Below are 23,372 nucleotides of genomic sequence, written 5' to 3'. Positions count from 1 at the left end.
GAGGGGCAGGGAACGGAGAGGGGCGGAGGAGGAGAAGGGGAGGGGTCGGGCAAGGGCGAAGGAGTAGGGTAAGGGACGGGGAGGGGGAGGGTTGGAGGAGTAGGGGGAGGGGCAGGGAGGGGCGGGGGCGAGTGCGGAGAAATAGGTGAGTGGCGGAGGAGTAGGGGGAGGGGCAGAGCGGTCGTGGGGGGGTCGGTGAGGGGGAGGGGTGGGGAGGGTCAGTGATGGGGGAGGGGTGGAGGAGGGGCGGAGGGGCAAGGGGAGGGAGGGGGAGGAGGAAGTGAGTGGGAGGGCGGAGGGAGAGGAGCAGGTGAGGGGAGGGGAGGGACAGCTGAGGGGGAGGAGCGGAGGAGGGGAGGGGCGGGGAGCCGGAAGGTTGGCGGGGGAGTGGCGGAGGAATAGGGGATGGGATGGGGAGTGGCGGAGGGTGGGGGCAGGGAAGGGGTGGAGGAGTGGGGGGAGGGGTGCGGTGGGGCGGATGGGGAGGGGAGGATATGTAGGGGGAGGGGTCGTGGTGGGGGTCGGTGAGGGGGAGGGGTGGGGGAGGGTCAGTGGTGGGGGAGGGGTGGAGGAGTGGCAGAGGGGGAGGGGCGGAGGGGTAAGGGGAGGGGAGGGGGAGGGGGATGTGAGTGGGAGGACTGTCGGGGGAGGGGGAGGGGCGTTGGAGGAGTAGGGGTGGGGCAGAGGAGCAGGGGAGGGGTCCAGTTGGGGCGGAGGAGTAGGCTGAGGAGCAGGGAGAGGGAGGGGCGGAGGAGTAGGGGGAGAGTCGGGGAGGGGCCGGGGGCGAGTGGCGGAGAAGTATGGGGAGGGGCGGGGAGGTGCTGGGCAGAGGAGTAGGGAGAGGGACAATTGAGGGGGAGGTGCGGAGGACTAAGGGGTGTGGCAGAGTAGGGGGAGCGGCGGGGAGGGGGTTGGGCAGAGGAGCAGGTGATAAGCGGGACGGGGAGGGGTGGGGGTGGGTCTTTGAAGGGGGAGGGGTGGAGGGGTAAGTGGAGGGCCGGGGAGGGGGATGTAAGGGGGAGAGGCGGAGGGGGAGGAGCAGATGAGGGGGAGCGGATGGGCCGGGAGGGAGAAGGTTGCGGGGGGAGGGGCAGAGGAGTAGCGAGAGGAGCGGGGAGGGGCAGGAATAGGGGGAGGGAGAGGGGCGTAGCAGTGGGGGAGGGGCGGGGAGAGGGATGTTTGGGGGAGGGGCAGAGGGGGAGGGGCAGGATTGGGGGCGGGGTTGAGCAGTAGCAGGGAGGGGCGGGGAGGGGCAGGGAGTGGCGGAGGGGAGGGGCTGAGAAGGGGAGGCATGGATGAGTGGGTAGGAGCGGGAGGGGAGGTGGAGTAGGGGGAGAGGCAGAGTAGGATCCGGGGAGAAGCAGGGTGAGGGGCAGGGAGGGGGAGGGGTTGAGGAGTAGGAGGAGGTCCGGGGTGGGGTGGGGCGGAGGAGTATGGGGAGGGGTAGGGAGGGTCGGGGGAGAAGTGGGGGAGGGGAGCAGCGGAGGAGTAGGGGGAGGGACAAGGGAGGGGGAGTGACGGAGGAGGAGTAGGGGGAGGAGCCGGGGAGGAGGGCGGGGAGTAGGGGAGTGGTCCGGGAGGGGCGGCAGAGTAGGGGAGGGGTGGAGGTGGGGAGGGGGAACGGGAGAGTACGGGAGAGGCGGAGGAGTAGGGGAGGGGCGTGGAGGGGGAGGGGGGAGTAGTAGGGGAGTGGCAGAGGACCGGCGGGTAGGGGGAGGGAGAGGGACGGAGGAGTGGGGGAGGGGCAGGGAGGGGGCTGTTTGGGGGAGGGGCAGAGGGGGAGGGGCAGGTAAGGGTGCGGGGCGGAGCAGTAGCATTGAGGGGCGGGGAGGGGCAGGGAAGGGGAGGGGCGGAGGAGTGGGTGGGATGGACGGGGAGGGGTGGAGGGGGAGGGGAGGTGGAGTAGGGGGAGGGGCAGAGTAGGGTCCGGGGAGGGGTAGGGGGCGGAGGAGGAGTAGGCGAGGAGCGGAGGATAAGGGGAGAGCTTGAGGAGGGTCGCAGGAGTCGGGTGAGGGGCAGGGAGGGTGAGGGGGACGGCAGAGTAGGGGAGGGACGGGGAGTGGCAGTGGCGGAGGAATAAGGATTGGGGCGGAGGAGTAGGGGAGGGGTTGTGGAGGGTGCGGCACGGGGAGTGATAGGCGGAGGAGTGAGGGAGGGGCGGAGGAGTAGTGGAGGTGCCGTGGAGTGGGAGGAGGATTAGGGGGAGGGGCGGGGAGGGGGAGGGACGGAGGAGTAGGGGAGGAGCGGTGGAGTAAGGGAGGGGCGGTGGAGTAGCAGGGGTGCGGGGAGAGGGAGGAACGGATGAATACTGGGAGCGGTGGGGTGGGGGAGGGGGAAGAGGAATACGGGGAGGGGCGAGGAGGGGGAGTGGTGGATGGGTAGCGAGGGTAGCAGGGAGGGGGAGGAGCAGAGGAGTAGGGGGTGCATTCGGGAAGGGGCGGAGGAGTGGGGGAGGTGTGGGGGTGTAGGGGGAGGTGCGGGGAGGGTGAGCAATGGAGGAATAGGGGGTGGGGCGGGGGGTGAGTGGAGGCGGGAGAATAGGGGAGCAGTCGAGGAGGGGCGGAGGAGTAGGGTGAGGTGCGGGGAGGGGGAAGTTGGGGGCGTGTGGCGGAGGAGTAGCAGGAGGGGCGTGGAGTGGGAGGGGCGGAAGAGGGAACGGGGTTGGGGGAATAGGGTGGGAGGAGTAGTGGAGGGGCGTGGAGGGGGAGAGGCGGAGGAGTAGAGGGAGGGGTGGAGGAGGGGAAAGGGCAGGGGAGTGATTCGCGGGGGAGCGAGTGGCGGAGGAGTAGATGAGCGGGGAGGGAGAGCGGCAGAGGAGTAGGGGGAGGGATAGAGGAGGGGAGGGTTGCGGAAGTAGGGGAGGGGTCGGAGGAGTAGGGGGAGGGGTGAAAAATGTGAGGAGGAGTAGGGGAGGGGCATGGGAGGGGCAGAGGATTTAGGGGAGGGGAGAGGAGGGGTGGGAGAGGGGGAGAGGGATGGGAGGGAGAGAGGAGGTGTGGGAGAGGGGCAGGGGCATGGGAGGGGGAGGGGCCAAGGAGTAGGGGAGGGGAGAAGTATGGGAGGGGGAGGGGGAGGGTCATTGGAGGGAGAGGGGCGGAGGAGTGGGGGAAGGGGAGGGGCGACAGAGTAGGTGAAGGGGCAGAGAGGGGGAGGCGAGGGGGAGGGGCGGGGAGCGGGAGGGTTGGAGGGGAGAAGCAGAGGAGTAGGGGAGGTGCAGGGAAGGGGGAGGGGCGGAGGAGCAGGGGCAGGGAGTGGGCGGCGAGGGGGAGGGGGAGGGGCAGAGGGGGAGGGGGACAGGCAGCGGCGGAGGGGGTGGGGCGGAGGAGAGGGGGAGGGGCAGGGGATTGGCGGAGGGGGAGGGGATGGGAGGAGGAGTAGGGGGAGGGTCGGAGGGGAGGGGATGGGTGGAGGAGTAGGGCAGGTGCGGGGATGGGGAGGAGCAGGTGAGTGGAGGGGCAGAGGATTAGGGGGAGGGGCGAAGGAGGGGGAGGGGAGGAGTGGAGGAGGAGTAGGGGGTGGGAGTAGGAGTAGGGGAGGGGTCGGGGAGGGTGAGCGGCGCAAGAGTAGGGGATGGGCGGAGGAGTAGAGGGAGTGGCGCTGGAATATGGGTAGCGGTAGGGAGGGTGAGGGGCGGATGAGTAAGGGAGGGGCAGAGGAGGGGAGGGGAGGAGTAGGGGAGGAGCAGAGGAGGGGAGGGGTCAGGGAGGGTGAGGCGTGGGCAACGAATGGCGGAGGCGTTGGGGGGCATGGAGGGAGAGGGGCGGAGGAGTAGGGGAGGGGAGGGGGCGCGGGGGAGTACGGGGAGGTGCGGAGGAGTAGGGGAAGTGTCCGGGAAGGGAGGAGAAGCAGGAGGATAGGGGGAGGAGGAATTGAGGGGGAGGAGGATTAGGGGAAGGGAGGAGGAAGGACGGAGGAGTAGTGAGGTGGCAGGGAGGGGGAGGAGCGGAGGAATACCGGGAGGGATCGTGAGAGGGAGGGTGCGGAGGAATACGGGGAGGGGCGAGGAGGGGGTATGGCGGAGGAGTAGTGGGAGCGGTCGGGTCCGGGCGGAGAAGTGGGGGAGCGGGTTGGGGCGGAGGAGTAGGAGGAGAGGCAAGGAGGGGGAGTGGCGGAGGCATATAGCGAGGGGCGGGAAGGGGAGTGGCGGAGGGGTAGGTGAGGGGGCGGGGAGCGAGAGGAGTAGGGGTAGGGGCGGGGAGGGGGAGGGGCGCAGGTTTACGAGGAGGGGGAGTGTCGGAGGGGTAGCGGGAGTAGCGGGGAGGGGGAGGAGCGGAGGAGTAGGGGGAGCGGTCGGGTATGGGCGGAGGAGTAGTGGAGGGAAGGAGGAGTAGTGGGGAGGTGGACGGGGAGATGCGTGGAGGGTGAGGGGTGGAGGAGAAGGAGGGGCGTGGAGGGGGAGGGGTGGAGGAGTAGGTGAGGGGGCGGGCAGGGAGAGGAGTAGGGCGGAGGAATACGGGGAGGGGCGAGGAGGGGGAGGGACAGGGCGGGGGTGTGGGGAGCGGGAGGGGCGGATGAGTAGGGGAGTGGATGGGGTGGGGATGTAGTGGCGGGGAGGGGTGGGGATGGGTGGAGGAGTGAGGGGAGGGGCAGAGTAGTAGGAGCAGGGGTGGGTTGGGGCGTAGGGGAGAGGCGGGGATGGGGAGGGGTGGAGGAGTAAGGGAGGGGCGGAGGAGTAATGGGAGAGGGCAGAGGAGTACGGGGAGGAACGGGGAAAGGGGCCAAGGAGATGGGGAGGGCCGGGGGCGGAGGAGCAGGGAGGGTTGGCGGTGGGGAGAGGGACGGCGGGGAGGGGGAATAGTATTGGGGAGTGGAGGAGAGGGGTGAGGGAGGGGCGGGGGATGGAAGGGGGATGGGGCGGGGAGGGAGCGGTGGGCGGGGGAAGGGGTCAGGGAAGGGGGAGGGGCGGTGGGGTAACGGGTGGACACGCAGTGGAGTAGGGGGAGGGCCGGGGAGAGAAGGAGTAGGGGTGGGAAGAGGAATGGCAGGGGATGGAAGGGAAGGGGAAGGTCAGGGAGGGAAGAAGGGGGGATGGGCTGGGGTGGGGAGGGGTGGACGGTGGCACAAGCTGGGCACCGCACCGACTGGGCACCGCACTGACCGACACCGCACCGAACGGGCACTCACCGACCAGGCACCACACCGACTGGGTACTGCATCGATCGGGCACCGCACTGACCGGGTATCACACTGACCAGGTATCACACTGACCGTGCACCGCACCGACCGGGCACCGCACTGACCGGGCACCACACCAACCGGGCACCACACTGACCGGGCACCACACCGTCTGGGCACCGTACTGACTGGGCATCACTTTAAGCATGTATCATACTGACCGGGCACCGCACCAACTGGGCACCACACCGACTGGGTACCGCACTGACTGGGCATCACACTGACTGCGCACCACACCAACTGGGCACCGCACTGACCGGGTATCACACTAACCGGGCAATACACCGACCGGGCACCACACCGACTGGGCGCTACAATGATTGGGTATCACACTGACCAGGCTCCGCACTGACCAGGCACCGCACCAACTGGGCACCGGACCGACCGAGCAGTGCACCGATTGGGCACCACACCGACTGGGCACCACACTGACTGAGCATCACACTGACCGGGTATCACACTGACTGGGCTCCACACCGACTGAGCATCATGCTGACTGGGCACCGCACTGACTGATCACCGCAATGATCGGGCACCACACCAATTGGGCACCGCAGTGACCAGACACTGCACTGACCGGGCAATGCACTGACCGACACAGCACCGACAGGGTATCACACTGACCAGGTATCACACTGACCGGGCATCAAACTGACCGGACACCGCACCTACCGGGCACTGCACTGAACAGGAACCACATTGAGCAGGCACCACTACGACTGGGCACCGCACTGACTGGGCATCACACTGACCGAGTATCACACTGACCGGGCACAGCACTGACCGGGCACTGCATTGACCAGGCACCGCACTAACTGGGCACTGCAGCAACCGGGCACCACACCGACTGAGCATCACACCGACTACGCACCGCACTGACTGGGCACCGCACCAATCGGGCACCGCACTGACTGGGCACAGCACTGACTGGGCACCGCACTGACCGGGCAAAGCACTGACTGGGCATCACACCAATTGGGACCGCACCAACCGGGCACCGCACCAACCGGCACCACACTGACTGGGCACTTTACTGACCGGGCACCACACCGACTGGCCACCGTAGTGACAGGCTATCACACTGATCGAATATCACACTGACCAGGCAGCGCACTCACTGGGTATCACACTGAACGGGTATCACACTGACCGGGTATCACACTGACTGGGTATCACACTGACCAGGCACTACACTAACCGGATATCACACTGACCGGGTATCACACTGACCGGGCACTGCACTGACCGGGCATCATATTGACCGGGCATCACACTGACCAGGCACCGCACTGACCGGGCATCACACTGACTGGGCATCACACTGACCGGGCATCATATTGACCGTGCACTGCACTGACCGGGCATCACACTGACCGGGCACCGCACTGACCGGATATCACACTGACCGGATATCACACTGACCGGGTATCACATTGACCAGGCACTGCACTGACCGGGTATCACACTGACCGGGTACCGAACAGACTGCCACCACACTGATCGGGCACTACACCGACTGGGCACTGCACTGACCGGGCATCACACTAACCGGGCACTTCACTGAATGGGCACTGCACCAACCGGGCACCACGCCGACTGAGCATCACACCTACTGGGCACGGCACTGACTGAGCACCGCACCAACCGGGCACCGCATCAAATGGCCACCGCACTGACCGGGCATCACACGAACTGGGCTCCGCACCGACTGAGCATCACACCGAATGTGCACCGCACTGACTGGGCACCACACCGACCGGGCCCGACACCGATTGGGCACTGCACTGACCGGACACCGCACTTACCGGACACAGCACTGACCGCGTATCACACTGACCGGGTATCACACTGACCGGGAATCACACTGACCAGGCACCGCACCGACCAGGCACCGCACTGAGCGGGCACTGCACTGACCGGGTATCACACTGACTGGGCACCGCACTGATCGGGTACCACACTGACTGGGTATCACACTGACCGGGCACCACACCGACTGGGCGCTACACTGATCGAGTATCACAGTGACTGGGTATCACACTGACCAGACACCGCACCAACTGGGCACCGCACCGACCGAGCAGCGCACCGACCGGGTACCACGCCAACCGGGCACCACACTGACCGGGCACCACACCGACTGGGCACCGCACTGACTGGGCATCACATTAAGCATGTATCATACTGACCGGGCACCGCACTGACCGGGCAATGCACCAAACGGGCACCACACCGACTGAGCATCACACCGACAGGGCACCACACTGACTAGGCACCGCACCAATCTTCCACCGCTCTGACTGGGCAGCGCACTGACCGGACAACGCATTGAGCGGGCATCACACCAATTGGGCACCGCACCGACAAGGCACCACACCAACCGGACACCGCACTGACTGGGCGTCGCACTGACCAACACCGCACCAAACGGGCACCGCACCAACCGGGCACCACACCGACTGGGTACCGCACTGACCGGGTATCACACTAAACGGGCAATACACCAACTGGGCACCACACCGACTGGGCGCTACACTGATTGGGTATCACACTGACCAGGCTCCGCACTGACCAGGCACCGCACCAACTGGGCACCGGACCGACCGAGCAGTGCACCGACCGGGCACCACACCGACTGGGCACCACACTGACTGAGCATCATACTGACTGGGCACCGCACTGACTGGGCACCGCAATGATCGGGCACCACACCAATTGGGCACGGCACTGACCGGACACTGCACTGACCGGGCAATGCACTGACGGACACAGCACCGACAGGGTATCACACTGACCAGGTATCACACTGACCGGGCATCAAACTGACCGGACACCGCACTGACCGGGCACTGCACTGAACAGGAACCACACTGAGCGGGCACCACACCGACTGGGCACCGCACTGACTGGGCATCACACTGACCGAGTATCACACTGACCGAGTATCACACTGACCGGGCACAGCACTGACCGGGCACCGCATTGACCAGGCACCGCACTAACTGGGCACTGCACCAACCGGGCACCACACCGACTGAGCATCACACCGACTACGCACCGCTCTGACTGGGCACTGCACCGATCGGGCACCGCACTGACTGGGCACCGCACTGACCGGGCAAAGCACTGACCGGGTATCACACTGACTGGGTATCACACTGACTGGGCACCGCACTGATCGGGTACCACACTGACTGGGTATCACACTGACCAGGCATCACACTGACCGGGCACCACACCGACTGGGCGCTACACTGATCGAGTATCACAGTGACTGGGTATCACACTGACCAGACACCGCACCAACTGGGCACCGCACCGACCGAGCAGCACACCGACCGGGCACCACACCGACTGGGCACCGCACTGACTGGGCATCACATTAAGCATGTATCATACTGACCGGGCATCGCACTAACCGGGCACCGCACTGACCGGGCAATGCACCAAACGGGCAACACACCGACTGAGCATCACACCGACAGGGCACCACACTGACTAGGCACCGCACCAATCTGCCACCGCTCTGACTGGGCAGCGCACTGACCGGGCAACGCATTGAGCGGGCATCACACCAATTGGGCACTGCACCGACAAGGCACCACACCAACCGGACACCGCACCGAACGGGCACCGCACCAACCGGGCACCACACCGACTGGGTACTGCACTGACCGGGCATCACACTGACCGGGCACCAAACCAACTGGGCACCGCACTGAGCGGGCACCAAACCAACTGGGCACCGCACTGACCGGGTATCACACTAACCGGGCAATACACCGACTGGGCACCACACCGACTGGGCGCTACACTGATTGGGTATCACACTGAACAGGCTCCGCACTGACCAGGCACCGCACCAACTGGGCACCGGACCGACCGAGCAGTGCACCGACCGGGCACCACACCGACTGGGCACCACACTGACTGAGCATCATACTGACTGGGCACCGCACTGACTGGGCACCGCAATGATCGGGCACCACACCAATTGGGCACGGCACTGACCGGACACTGCACTGACCGGGCAATGCACTGACGGACACAGCACCGACAGGGTATCACACTGACCAGGTATCACACTGACCGGGCATCAAACTGACCGGACACCGCACTGACCGGGCACTGCACTGAACAGGAACCACACTGAGCGGGCACCACACCGACTGGGCACCGCACTGACTGGGCATCACACTGACCGAGTATCACACTGACCGAGTATCACACTGACCGGGCACAGCACTGACCGGGCACCGCATTGACCAGGCACCGCACTAACTGGGCACTGCACCAACCGGGCACCACACCGACTGAGCATCACACCGACTACGCACCGCTCTGACTGGGCACTGCACCGATCGGGCACCGCACTGACTGGGCACCGCACTGACCGGGCAAAGCACTGACCGGGTATCACACTGACTGGGTATCACACTGACTGGGCACCGCACTGATCGGGTACCACACTGACTGGGTATCACACTGACCAGGCATCACACTGACCGGGCACCACACCGACTGGGCGCTACACTGATCGAGTATCACAGTGACTGGGTATCACACTGACCAGACACCGCACCAACTGGGCACCGCACCGACCGAGCAGCACACCGACCGGGCACCACACCGACTGGGCACCGCACTGACTGGGCATCACATTAAGCATGTATCATACTGACCGGGCATCGCACTAACCGGGCACCGCACTGACCGGGCAATGCACCAAACGGGCAACACACCGACTGAGCATCACACCGACAGGGCACCACACTGACTAGGCACCGCACCAATCTGCCACCGCTCTGACTGGGCAGCGCACTGACCGGGCAACGCATTGAGCGGGCATCACACCAATTGGGCACTGCACCGACAAGGCACCACACCAACCGGACACCGCACCGAACGGGCACCGCACCAACCGGGCACCACACCGACTGGGTACTGCACTGACCGGGCATCACACTGACCGGGCACCAAACCAACTGGGCACCGCACTGAGCGGGCACCAAACCAACTGGGCACCGCACTGACCGGGTATCACACTAACCGGGCAATACACCGACTGGGCACCACACCGACTGGGCGCTACACTGATTGGGTATCACACTGAACAGGCTCCGCACTGACCAGGCACCGCACCAACTGGGCACCGGACCGACCGAGCAGTGCACCGACCGGGCACCACACCGACTGGGCACCACACTGACTGAGCATCATACTGACTGGGCACCGCACTGACTGGGCACCGCAATGATCGGGCACCACACCAATTGGGCACCGCACTGACCGGACACTGCACTGACCGGGCAATGCACAGAGGACACAGCATCAACAGGGTATCACACTGACCAGGTATCACACTGACCGGGCATCAAACTGACCGGACACCGCACTGACCGGGCACTGCACTGAACAGGAATCACACTGAGCGGGCACCACACCGACTGGGCACCGCACTGACTGGGCATCACACTGACCGAGTATCACACTGACCGAGTATCACACTGACCGGGCACAGCACTGACCGGGCACCGCATTGACCAGGCACCGCACTAACTGGGCACTGCACCAACCGGGCACCACACCGACTGAGCATCACACCGACTACGCACCGCTCTGACTGGGCACTGCACCGCTCGGGCACCGCACTGACTGGACACCGCACTGACCGGGCAAAGCACTGACTGGGCATCACACCAATTGGGACCGCACCGACCGGGCACCACAACGACTGGGCACCGCACTGACCGGGCATCACACTGACCGGGCACCACAACGACTGGGCACGGCACTGACCGGGCACCGCACTGACCACGCACCGCACTGACTGACATCGCACTGACCGGGCACCGCACCAACCGGGCACCACACTGACTGGGCACTTTACTGACCGGGCATCACACTGACCGGGCACCACACCAACTGGCCACCGCAGTGACAGGCTATCACACTGATCGAATATCACACTGACCTGGCAGCGCACTCACTGGGTATCACACTGACCAGGTATCACACTGACCAGGTATCACACTGACCAGGCACCACACTGACCGTATATCACACTGACCGGGTATCACACTGACCGCGCACCACAGTGACGGGGCACCGTACTGACCGGGTATTACCCTGACCGGGTATCACACTGACCGGGCACTGCACATGACCGGGTATCACACTGACTGGGTATCACACTGACTGGACACCGCACTGATGGCGTATCACACGGACCGGGCACTACACTGACCGTGTATCACACTGACCGGATGTCACACTGACCGGGCACTGCACTGACCAGGCATATATTGACCGGGCATCACACTGACCAGGCACCGCACTGACCGGGCATCATATTGACCTGGCATCACACTGACCGGGCATCATATTGACCGTGCACTGCACTGACCGGGCATCATATTGACCGGGCATCACACTGACCGGGCACCGCACTGACCGGGTATCACACTGACCGGGTATCACATTGACCAGGCACTGCACTGACTGGGTATCACACTGACCGGGTATCACACTGACCCGGCACTGCACTGACCGGGTATCACACTGACAGGGTGTCACACTGACCGGGTACCGCACAGACCGCCACCACACCGATCGGGCACCACACCGACTGGGCACTGCACTGACCGGGCATCATACTAACCGGGCACTACACTGACTGGGCACCATGCCGACTGAGCATCACTCCTACTGGGCACCACACTGACCGGGTATCACACTAACCGGGCAATACACCAACCGGGCACCACACCGACTGGGCGCTACACTGATTGGGTATCACATTGACCAGGCTCTGCACCGCACCAACTGGGCACCGGACCGATCGAGCAGTGCACCGACTGGGCACCACACCGACTGGGCACCACACTGACTGAGCATCACACTGACCGGGTATCACACTGACTGGGCTCCACACCGACTGAGCATCATACTGACTGGGCACCTCACTGACTGGGCACCGCAATGATCGGGCACCACACCAATTGGGCACCGCAGTGACCGGACACTGCACTGACCGGGCAATGCACTGACCGACACAGCACCGACAGGGTATCACACTGACCAGGTATCACACTGACCGGGCATCAAACTGACCGGACACCGCACCTACCGGGCACTGCACTGAACAGGAACCACACTGAGCGGGCACCACACCGACTGGGCACTGCACTGACTGGGCATCACACTGACCGAGTATCACACTGACCGGGCACAGCACTGACCGGGCACCGCATTGACCAGGCACCGCAATAACTGGGCACTGCACCAACCGGACACCACACCAACTGAGCATCACACCGACTACGCACCGCTCTGACTGGGCACTGCACCGATCGGGCACCGCACCAAGCGGGCACCACAATGACTGGGCACTGCACTGACCGGGTATCACACTGACCGGGCACCACAACGACTGGGCACCGCACTGACCGGGCACCGCACTGACCACGCACCGCACTGACTGACATCGCACTGACCGGGCACCGCACCAACCGGGCACCACACTGACTGGGCACTGCACTGACCGGGCATCACACTGACCGGGCACCACACCGACTGGCCACCGCACTGACTGGCTATCACACTGATCGAATATCACACTGACCAGGCAGCGCACTCACTGGGTATCACACTGACCAGGTATCACACTGACCAGGCACCACACTGACCGGGTATCACACTGACCGGGCACTGCACATGACTGGGTATCACACTGACCGGGTATCACACTGACTGGACACCGCACTGATGGCGTATCACACGGATCGGGCACTACACTGACCGTGTATCACACTGACCGGGTATCACACTGACCGGGCACTGCACTGACCGGGCATCATATTGACCGGGCATCGCACTGACTGGGCATCATATTGACCGGGCATCACACTGACCGGGCATCATATTGACCGGGCATCATATTGACTGTGCACTGCACTGACCGGGCATCATATTGACCGGGCATCACACTGACCGGGCACCGCACTGACCGGGTATCACACTGACCGGGTATCACATTGACCAGGCACTGCACTGACCGGGTTTCACACTGACCGGGTATCACACTGACCAGGCAGCGCACTCACTGGGTATCACACTGACCAGGTATCACACTGACCAGGCACCACACTGACCGGATATCACACTGACTGGGTATCACACTGACCGCGCACCACAGTGACGGGGCACCGTACTGACCGGGTATTACCCTGACCGGGTATCACACTGACCGGGCACTGCACATGACCGGGTATCAAACTGACTGGGTATCACACTGACTGCACACCGCACTGATGGCGTATCACACGGACCGGGCACTACACTGACCGTGTATCACACTGACCGGGTGTCACACTGACCGGGCACTGCACTGACCAGGCATCATATTGACCGGGCATCACACTGACCGGGCACCACACTGACCGGGCATCATATTGACTGGGCATCACACTGACCGGGCATCATATTGACCGTGCACTGCACTGACCAGGCATCATATTGACCGGGCATCACACTGACCGGGCACCGCACTGACCGGGTATCACACTGACCGGGTATCACACCGACTGGGCGCTACACTGATTGGGTATCACACTGACCAGGCTCTGCACTGACCAGGCACCGCACCAACTGGGCACCGGACCGACTGAGCAGTGCACCGACTGGGCACCACACCCACTGGGCACCACACTGACTGAGCATCACACTGACCGGGTATCACACTGACTGGGCTCCACACCGACTGAGCATCATACTGACTGGGCACCGCACTGACTGGGCACCGCAATGATCGGGCACCACACCAATTGGGCACCGCAGTGACCGGACACTGCACTGACCGGGCAATGCACTGACCGACACAACACCGACAGGGTATCACACTGACCAGGTATCACACTGACCGGGCATCAAACTGACCGGACACCACACCTACCGGGCACTGCACTGAACAGGAACCACACTGAGCGGGCACCACACCGACTGGGCACCGCACTGACTGGGCATCACACTGACCGAGTATCACACTGACCGGGCACAGCACTGACCGGGCACCGCATTGACCAGGCACCGCAATAACGGGGCACTGCACCAACCGGGCACCACACCGACTGAGCATCACACCGACTACGCACCGCTCTGACTGGGCACTGCACCGATCGGGCACCGCACCAAGCGGGCACCACAACGACTGGGCACCGCACTGATCGAATATCACACTGACCAGGCAGCGCACTCACTGGGTATCACACTGACCAGGTATCACACTGACCAGGCACCACACTGACCGGGTATCACACTGACCGGGTATCACACTGACCGCGCACCACAGTGACAGGGCACCGTACTGACCGGGTATTACCCTGACCGGGTATCACACTGACCGGGCACTGCACATTACCAGGTATCACACTGACCGGGCACTGCACATGACTGGGTATCACACTGACTGGGTATCACACTGACTGGACACCGCACTGATGGCGTATCACACGGATCGGGCACTACACTGACCGTGTATCACACTGACCGGGTATCACACTGACCGGGCACTGCACTGACCGGGCATCATATTGACCGGGCATCACACTGACCAGGCACCGCACTGACCGGGCATCATATTGACCGGGCATCACACTGACCGTGCATCATATTGACTGTACACTGCACTGACCGGGCATCATATTGACCGGGCATCACATTGACCGGGCACCGCACTGACCGGGCATCACATTGACCGGGTATCACATTGACCAGGCACTGCACTGACTGGGTATCACACTGACCAGGCACTGCACTGACCGGGTATCACACTGACCGGGTATCACACTGACCGGGTACCGCACAGACCGCCACCACACCGATCGGGCACCACACCGACTGGGCACTGCACTGACCGGGCATCACACAAACCGGGCACTGCACCAACCGGGCACCACGCCAACTGAGCATCACACCTACTGGGCACGGCACTGACTGAGCACCGCACCAACCGGGCACCACACCAAATGGCCACCGCACTGACCGGGCATCACACGAACTGGGCTCCGCACCGACTGAGCATCACACCGATTGGGCACTGCACTGACCGGACACCGCACTTACCGGGCACCGCACTGATCGGGTACCACACTGACCGGGTATCACACTGACCAGGCATCACACTGACCGGGCACCGCACCGACCGGGCACCGCACCGACAGGGCACCACACTGACCGGGCACCGCACCGACCGAGCAGCGCACCGACCGGGTACCACGCCAACCGGGCACCACACTGACCGGGCACCACACCGACTGGGCACCGCACTGACTGGGCATCACATTAACCATGTATCACACTGACCGGGCATCGCACTAACAGGACACCACACTGACCGGGCACTGCAACAAACAGGCACCCCACCGACTGAGCATCACACTGACTGGGCACCACACTGACTGGGCATCGCACCAATCTGGCACCGCTCTGACTGGGCAGCGCACTGACCGGGCAACGCATTGAGCGGGCATCACACCATTGGGCACCGCATCGACAAGGCACCACACCAACCGGACACCGCACTGACTGGACATCACACTAACCGACAACGCACCGAACGGGCACCGTACCAACCGGGCACCACACTGACTGGGTACCGCACTGACTGGGCATCACACTGCCCGGGCACCACACCAACTGGGCACCACACCGACTAGGCACCGCACTGACCGGGCACCGCACTGACCAGGCACCACACCGATTGGGCACTGCACCAATCGGGCACCGCACCAAATGGGCACCGCACTGACCGGGCATCACACCGACTGGGCTCTGCACCAACTGAGCATCACACCGACTGGGCACCGCACTGATGGGGCACCGCACCGACCGGGCACTACACCGATTGTGCACTGCACTCACCGGACACCGCACTTACCGAGCACAGCACTGGCCACGTATCACACTGACCGGGTATCACACTGACCGGAAATCACACAGACCAGGCACCGCACCGACCAGGCACTGCACTGTCCAGGCACTGCACTGACTGGGCATCACATTGACTGGGCACTGCACTGACCGGCTATCACACTGACTGGGTATCACCCTGATTGGGTATCACACTGACCAGGCACCGCACTGACCGGGCACTGCACTGACTGGGTATCATACGACCGGGTACCACACTGAGAGGCCACCGCACTGACCGGTTATCACACTGATTGGGCACCACACTCACCGGGTATCACACTGACCGGATATCACACTGACCGGGTATCACACTGACCGGGCAGCGCACAGATTGCATATCACACGGACCGGGCACCACACTGACCGGGTATCACACTGACCGGGTATCACACTGACTGGGCACCGCACTGAGCGGGTATCACACTGACCGGGTATCACACTGACCGGGCACCGCACTGAGCGGGTATCACATTGACCAGGTATCACACTGACCAGGCACTGCAGTGACCGGGTATCTGACTGACCGGGCACCGCACTGACCGGGCATCACACTGACCAGGCACCGCACTGACCGGACACAGCACCGACCGGGCACCGCACTGACTGGGCATCACACTAAACGGGCACCGCACCAACTGGGCACCACACCAACCGATTACCGCAATGACCAGGCACTGCACTGACTGGGCACTGCACCAACCAGACACCACACTGACTGAGCATCACACCGACTGGGCGCCGGACTGACTGGGCACCACACCGATTGGGCACTGCACCAACCGAGCACGACGCCGACTGGGCACCGCACTGACCGGGCAAAACACCAATTGGGCACCACACCAATCGGGCACAGAACCGAAAAGGCACCACACTAACCGGGCACCGCACTGACCACGCACCGCACTGACTGACATCGCACTGACCAGGCACCGCACCAACCGGGCACCACACTGACTGGGCACTGCACTGACCGGGCATCACACTGACCGGGCACCACACCGACTGGCCATCGTACTGACTGGCTATCACTCTGATCGAATATCACACTGACCAGGCTGCGCACTCACTGGGTATCACACTGAACGGGTATCACACTGACCAGGTATCACACTGACCAGGCACCACACTGACCGGGTATCACACTGACCGGGTATCACACTGACCGGGTATCACACTGACTAGGCACCACACTGACGGGGCACCGTACTGACCGGGTATTACCCTGACCGGGTATCACACTGACCGGGCACTGCACATTACCGGGTATCACACTGACCGGGCTCCGCACTGACCGGGCATCACACTGACTGGACACTGCACTGACTGGGCACTGCACTGACCATGCACCACACCGATTGGGTACTGCACCAACCAGGCACGGCACCGAATGTGCACAGCACTGACCGGGCATCACACCGACTGGTCTCCGCATCAACTGAGCTTCACACCGACTGCGCACCGCACTGCCTGGGCACCGCACCGACCGGGCACTACACCAATTGTGCACCGCATTGATCGGACACCGCACTTACTGGGCACAGCACTGACCGCGTATCACACTGACCGGGTATCACACTGACCGGGCTTCACACTGACCGGGCACCGCACTGACCGGCTATCACACTGACTGGGCACTGCACTGACCGGGCACTGCACTGACCGGATATCATACTGACCGGGTACCACACTGAGTGGCCACGGCACTGACCGGTTATCACACTGCTCGGGTATCACACTGAACGGGGACTGCACTGAACATGCATCACACTGACCGGGCACAGCACTGACCGGGCACGGCACTGACTGGGCATCACATTGACCGGGCACCACACTGACCGGGCATCACACTGACCGGGCACTGCACTGACCGGCTATCACACTGACCGGGTATCACACTGACCGGGCAATGCATTGACCGGGCACTGCACTGACCAGGTATTATACTGACCGGGTATCACACTGACCGGTTATCACACTGATCGGGTATCACACTGACCGGGGACTGCACTGACTGGGTATCACACTGACCAGGTATCACACTGACCAGGTATCATACTGACCAGGCACTGCACTGATGGGGCAACACACTGACCGGGTAATACACTGACTGGGTATCACACTGACTGGACAATGCACTGACCGGGTATCAGACTGACTGGGCACCGCACTGACCGGGTATCACACTGACCAGGTATCACACTGACCGGGCACCGCACTGACCGGGCATCACACTGACTGGACACTGCACTGACTGGGTATCACACTGACCGGGCACTGCACTGACCGGGCATCATACTGATTGGGCATCACACTGACCAGGCACCGCACTGACCGGCACCGCACTGACCGGGTTTCACACTGACCGGGTATCACACTGACTGGGCACCGCACTGACCGGCACCGCACTGACCGGGTTTCACACTGACCGGGCACGGCACTGACTGAGCACCGCACCGACCGGGCACCACACCGATTGGGCACTGCACTGACCGGGCACCGCACTGACCGGCACCGCACTGACCGGGTATCACACTGGCCGGGAATCACACTGACCAGGCACCGCACGGACCAGGCACCGCACTGAGCGGGCACTGCACTGACCGGGCACTGCACTGACCGGATTTCACAATGACCAGGTATCACACTGACCGGGCATCACACTAATCGGGCACCTCACCGATCGGGCACCACACTGACCAGGCATCACACTAACCGGGCACTGCACTGACTGGGCACAGCACCAACCGGGCACCATGCCAAATGAGCATCACACCTACTGGGCATGGCACTGACTGGGCACTGCACTGACCATGCACCACACCGATTGGGTACTGCACCAACCAGGCACGGCACCGAATGTGCACAGCACTGACCGGGCATCACACCGACTGGTCTCCGCATCAACTGAGCATCACACCGACTGCGCACCGCACTGCCTGGGCACCGCATCGACTGGGCACTACACCAATTGTGCACCGCATTGATCGGACACCGCACTTACTGGGCACAGCACTGACCGCGTATCACACTGACCGGGTATCACACTGAGTGGCCACGGCACTGGCCGGTTATCACACTGCTCGGGTATCACACTGACCGGGCACCGCACTGACCGGCTATCACACTGACTGGGCACTGCACTGACCGAGCACTGCACTGACCGGGTATCACACTGACCGGGCATCACACTGACCGGGCACCGCACTGATCGGCTATCACACTGACTGGGCACTGCACTGACCGGGCACTGCACTGACCGGATATCATACTGACCGGGTACCACACTGAGTGGCCACGGCACTGGCCGGTTATCACACTGCTCGGGTATCACACTGACCGGGCACCGCACTGACTGGGCATCACACTGACCGGGCACTGCACTGACCGGCTATCACACTGACCAGGTATCATACTGACGAGGCACTGCACTGATGGGGCAACACACTGACCGCGTATCGCACTGACCGGGTATCACACAGACCGGCCATCACACTTACCGGGTATCGCACTGACCGGGTATCGCACTGACCGGGTATCACACTGATCGGGTATCACACTGACCGGGCATCACACTGACCGGGTATCACACTGACCGGGTATCACACAGACCGGGCATCACACTTACCGGGTATCGCACTGACCGGGTATCGCACTGACCGGGTATCATACTGATCGGGTATCACACTGACCGGGCATCACACTGACCGGGTATCACACTGACCGGGTATCTCACAGACCGGGCATCACACTTACCGGGTATCGCACTGACCGGGTATCGCACTGACCGGGTATCACACTGATCGGGTATCACACTAACCGGGGACTGCACTGACCAGGTATCATACTGACCGGGTATCACACTGACCGGTTATCACACTGATCGGGTATCACACTAACCGGGGACTGCACTGACTGGGTATCACACTGACCAGGTATCACACTGACCAGGTATCATACTGACCAGGCACTGCACTGATGGGGCAACACACTGACCGGGTATCGCACTGACCGGGCATCACACTGACCGGGTATCACACTGACCGGGTATCACACAGACCGGGCATCACACTTATCGGGTATCGCACTGACCGGGTATCGCACTGACCGGGTATCACACTGACTGGGCACCGCACTGACCGGGCATCGCACTGACCGGATATCGCACTGACCAGGTATCACACAGACCAGGCAACGCATTGACCGGGCACTGCATTGACCAGGTATCATACTGACCGGGTATCACACTGACCGGGTATCACACTGATCGGGTATCACACTGACCGGGCATCACACTGACCGGGTATCACACTGACCGGGTATCACACAGACCGGCCAGCACACTTACCGGGTATCGCACTGACCGGGTATCGCACTGACCGGGTATCACACTGATTGGGTATCACACTGACCGGGCATCACACTGACCGGGTATCACACTGATCGGGTATCACACTAACCGGGGACTGCACTGACCAGGTATCATACTGACCGGGTATCACACTGACCGGTTATCACACTGATCGGGTATCACACTAACCGGGGACTGCACTGACTGGGTATCACACTGACCAGGTATCACACTGACCAGGTATCATACTGACCAGGCACTGCACTGATGGGGCAACACACTGACCGGGTATCGCACTGACCGGGCATCACACTGACCGGGTATCACACTGACCGGGTATCACACAGACCGGGCATCACACTTATCGGGTATCGCACTGACCGGGTATCGCACTGACCGGGTATCACACTGACTGGGCACCGCACTGACCGGGCATCGCACTGACCGGATATCGCACTGACCAGGTATCACACAGACCAGGCAACGCATTGACCGGGCACTGCATTGACAGGTATCATACTGACCGGGTATCACACTGACCGGGTATCACACTGATCGGGTATCACACTGACCGGGCATCACACTGACCGGGTATCACACTGACCGGGTATCACACAGATCGGCCATCACACTTACCGGGTATCGCACTGACCGGGTATCGCACTGACCGGGTATCACACTGATCGGGTATCACACTGACCGGGCATCACACTGACCGGGTATCACACTGACCGGGTATCACACAGACCGGGCATCACACTTACCGGGTATCGCACTGACCGGGTATCGCACTGACCGGGTATCACACTGATCGGGTATCACACTAACCGGGGACTGCACTGACCAGGTATCATACTGACCGGGTATCACACTGACCGGTTATCACACTGATCGGGTATCACACTAACCGGGGACTGCACTGACTGGGTATCACACTGACCAGGTATCACACTGACCAGGTATCATACTGACCAGGCACTGCACTGATGGGGCAACACACTGACCGGGTATCGCACTGACCGGGCATCACACTGACCGGGTATCACACTGACCGGGTATCACACAGACCGGGCATCACACTTATCGGGTATCGCACTGACCGGGTATCGCACTGACCGGGTATCACACTGACTGGGCACCGCACTGACCAGGCATCGCACTGACCGGATATCGCACTGACCAGGTATCACACAGACCAGGCAACGCATTGACCGGGCACTGCACTGACCAGGTATCATACTGACCGGGTATCACACTGACCGGTTATCACACTGATCGGGTATCACACTAACCGGGGATTGCACTGACTGGGTATCACACTGACCAGGTATGACACTGACCAGGTATCATACTGACCAGGCACTGCACTGATGGGGCAACACACTGACTGGGTATTGCACTGACCGGGCATCACACTGACCGGGTATCACACAGACCGGGCATCACACTTACCGGGTATCACACTGACCGGGTATCGCACTGACCGCGTATCACACTGATCGTGTAACACACTAACCGGGGACTGCACTGACCAGGTATCATACTGACCAGGTATCACACTGACCGGGCACCGCACTGACCGGGCATCACACTGACTGGACACTGCACTGACTGGGTATCACACTGACCGGGCACTGCACTGACCGTGCATCATACTGATTGGGCATCACACTGACCGGGCACCGCACTGACCGGATATCACACTGACCGGGTATCACAATGACTGGGCACCGCACTGACCGGCACCGCACTGACCAGGTTTCACACTGAACGGGCACGGCACTGACTGAGCACCGCACCGACCGGGCACCACACCGATTGGGCACTGCACTGACCGGGCACCGCACTGACCGGCACCACACTGACCGGGTATCACACTGGCCGGGAATCACACTGACCAGGCACCGCACGGACCAGGCACCGCACTGAGCGGGCACTGCACTGACCGGGCACTGCACTGACCGGATTTCACAATGACCAGGTATCACACTGACCGGGCATCACACTAATCGGGCACCTCACCGATCGGGCACCACACTGACCAGGCATCACACTAACCGAGCACTGCACTGACTGGGCACAGCACCAACCGGGCACCATGCCAAATGAGCATCACACCTACTGGGCATGGCACTGACTGGGCACTGCACTGACCATGCACCACACCGATTGGGTACTGCACCAACCAAGCACGGCACCGAATGTGCACAGCACTGACCGGGCATCACACCGACTGGTCTCCGCATCAACTGAGCATCACACCGACTGCGCACCGCACTGCCTGGGCACCGCATCGACTGGGCACTACACCAATTGTGCACTGCATTGATCGGACACCGCACTTACTGGGCACAGCACTGACCGCGTATCACACTGACCGGGTATCACACTGAGTGGCCACGGCACTGGCCGGTTATCACACTGCTCGGGTATCACACTGACCGGGCACCGCACTGACCGGCTATCACACTGACTGGGCACTGCACTGACCGAGCACTGCACTGACCGGGTATCACACTGACCGGGCATCACACTGACCGGATATCATACTGACCGGGTATCACACTGAGTGGCCACGGCACTGGCCGGTTATCACACTGCTCGGGTATCACACTGACCGGGCACCGCACTGACCGGCTATCACACTGACTGGGCACTGCACTGACCGGGCACTGCACTGACCGGGTATCACACTGACTGGGCATCACACTGACCGGGCACCGCACTGACCGGCTATCACACTGACTGGGCACTGCACTGACCGGGCACTGCACTGACCGGATATCATACTGACCGGGTACCACACTGAGTGGCCACGGCACTGGCCGGTTATCACACTGCTCGGGTATCACACTGACCGGGCACCGCACTGACTGGG

This window comes from Pristiophorus japonicus, chromosome 19, assembly GCF_044704955.1.
Source record: "Pristiophorus japonicus isolate sPriJap1 chromosome 19, sPriJap1.hap1, whole genome shotgun sequence".
Taxonomy (NCBI): Eukaryota; Metazoa; Chordata; class Chondrichthyes; family Pristiophoridae; genus Pristiophorus; species Pristiophorus japonicus.
This window is presented reverse-complemented; position numbering follows the sequence as displayed.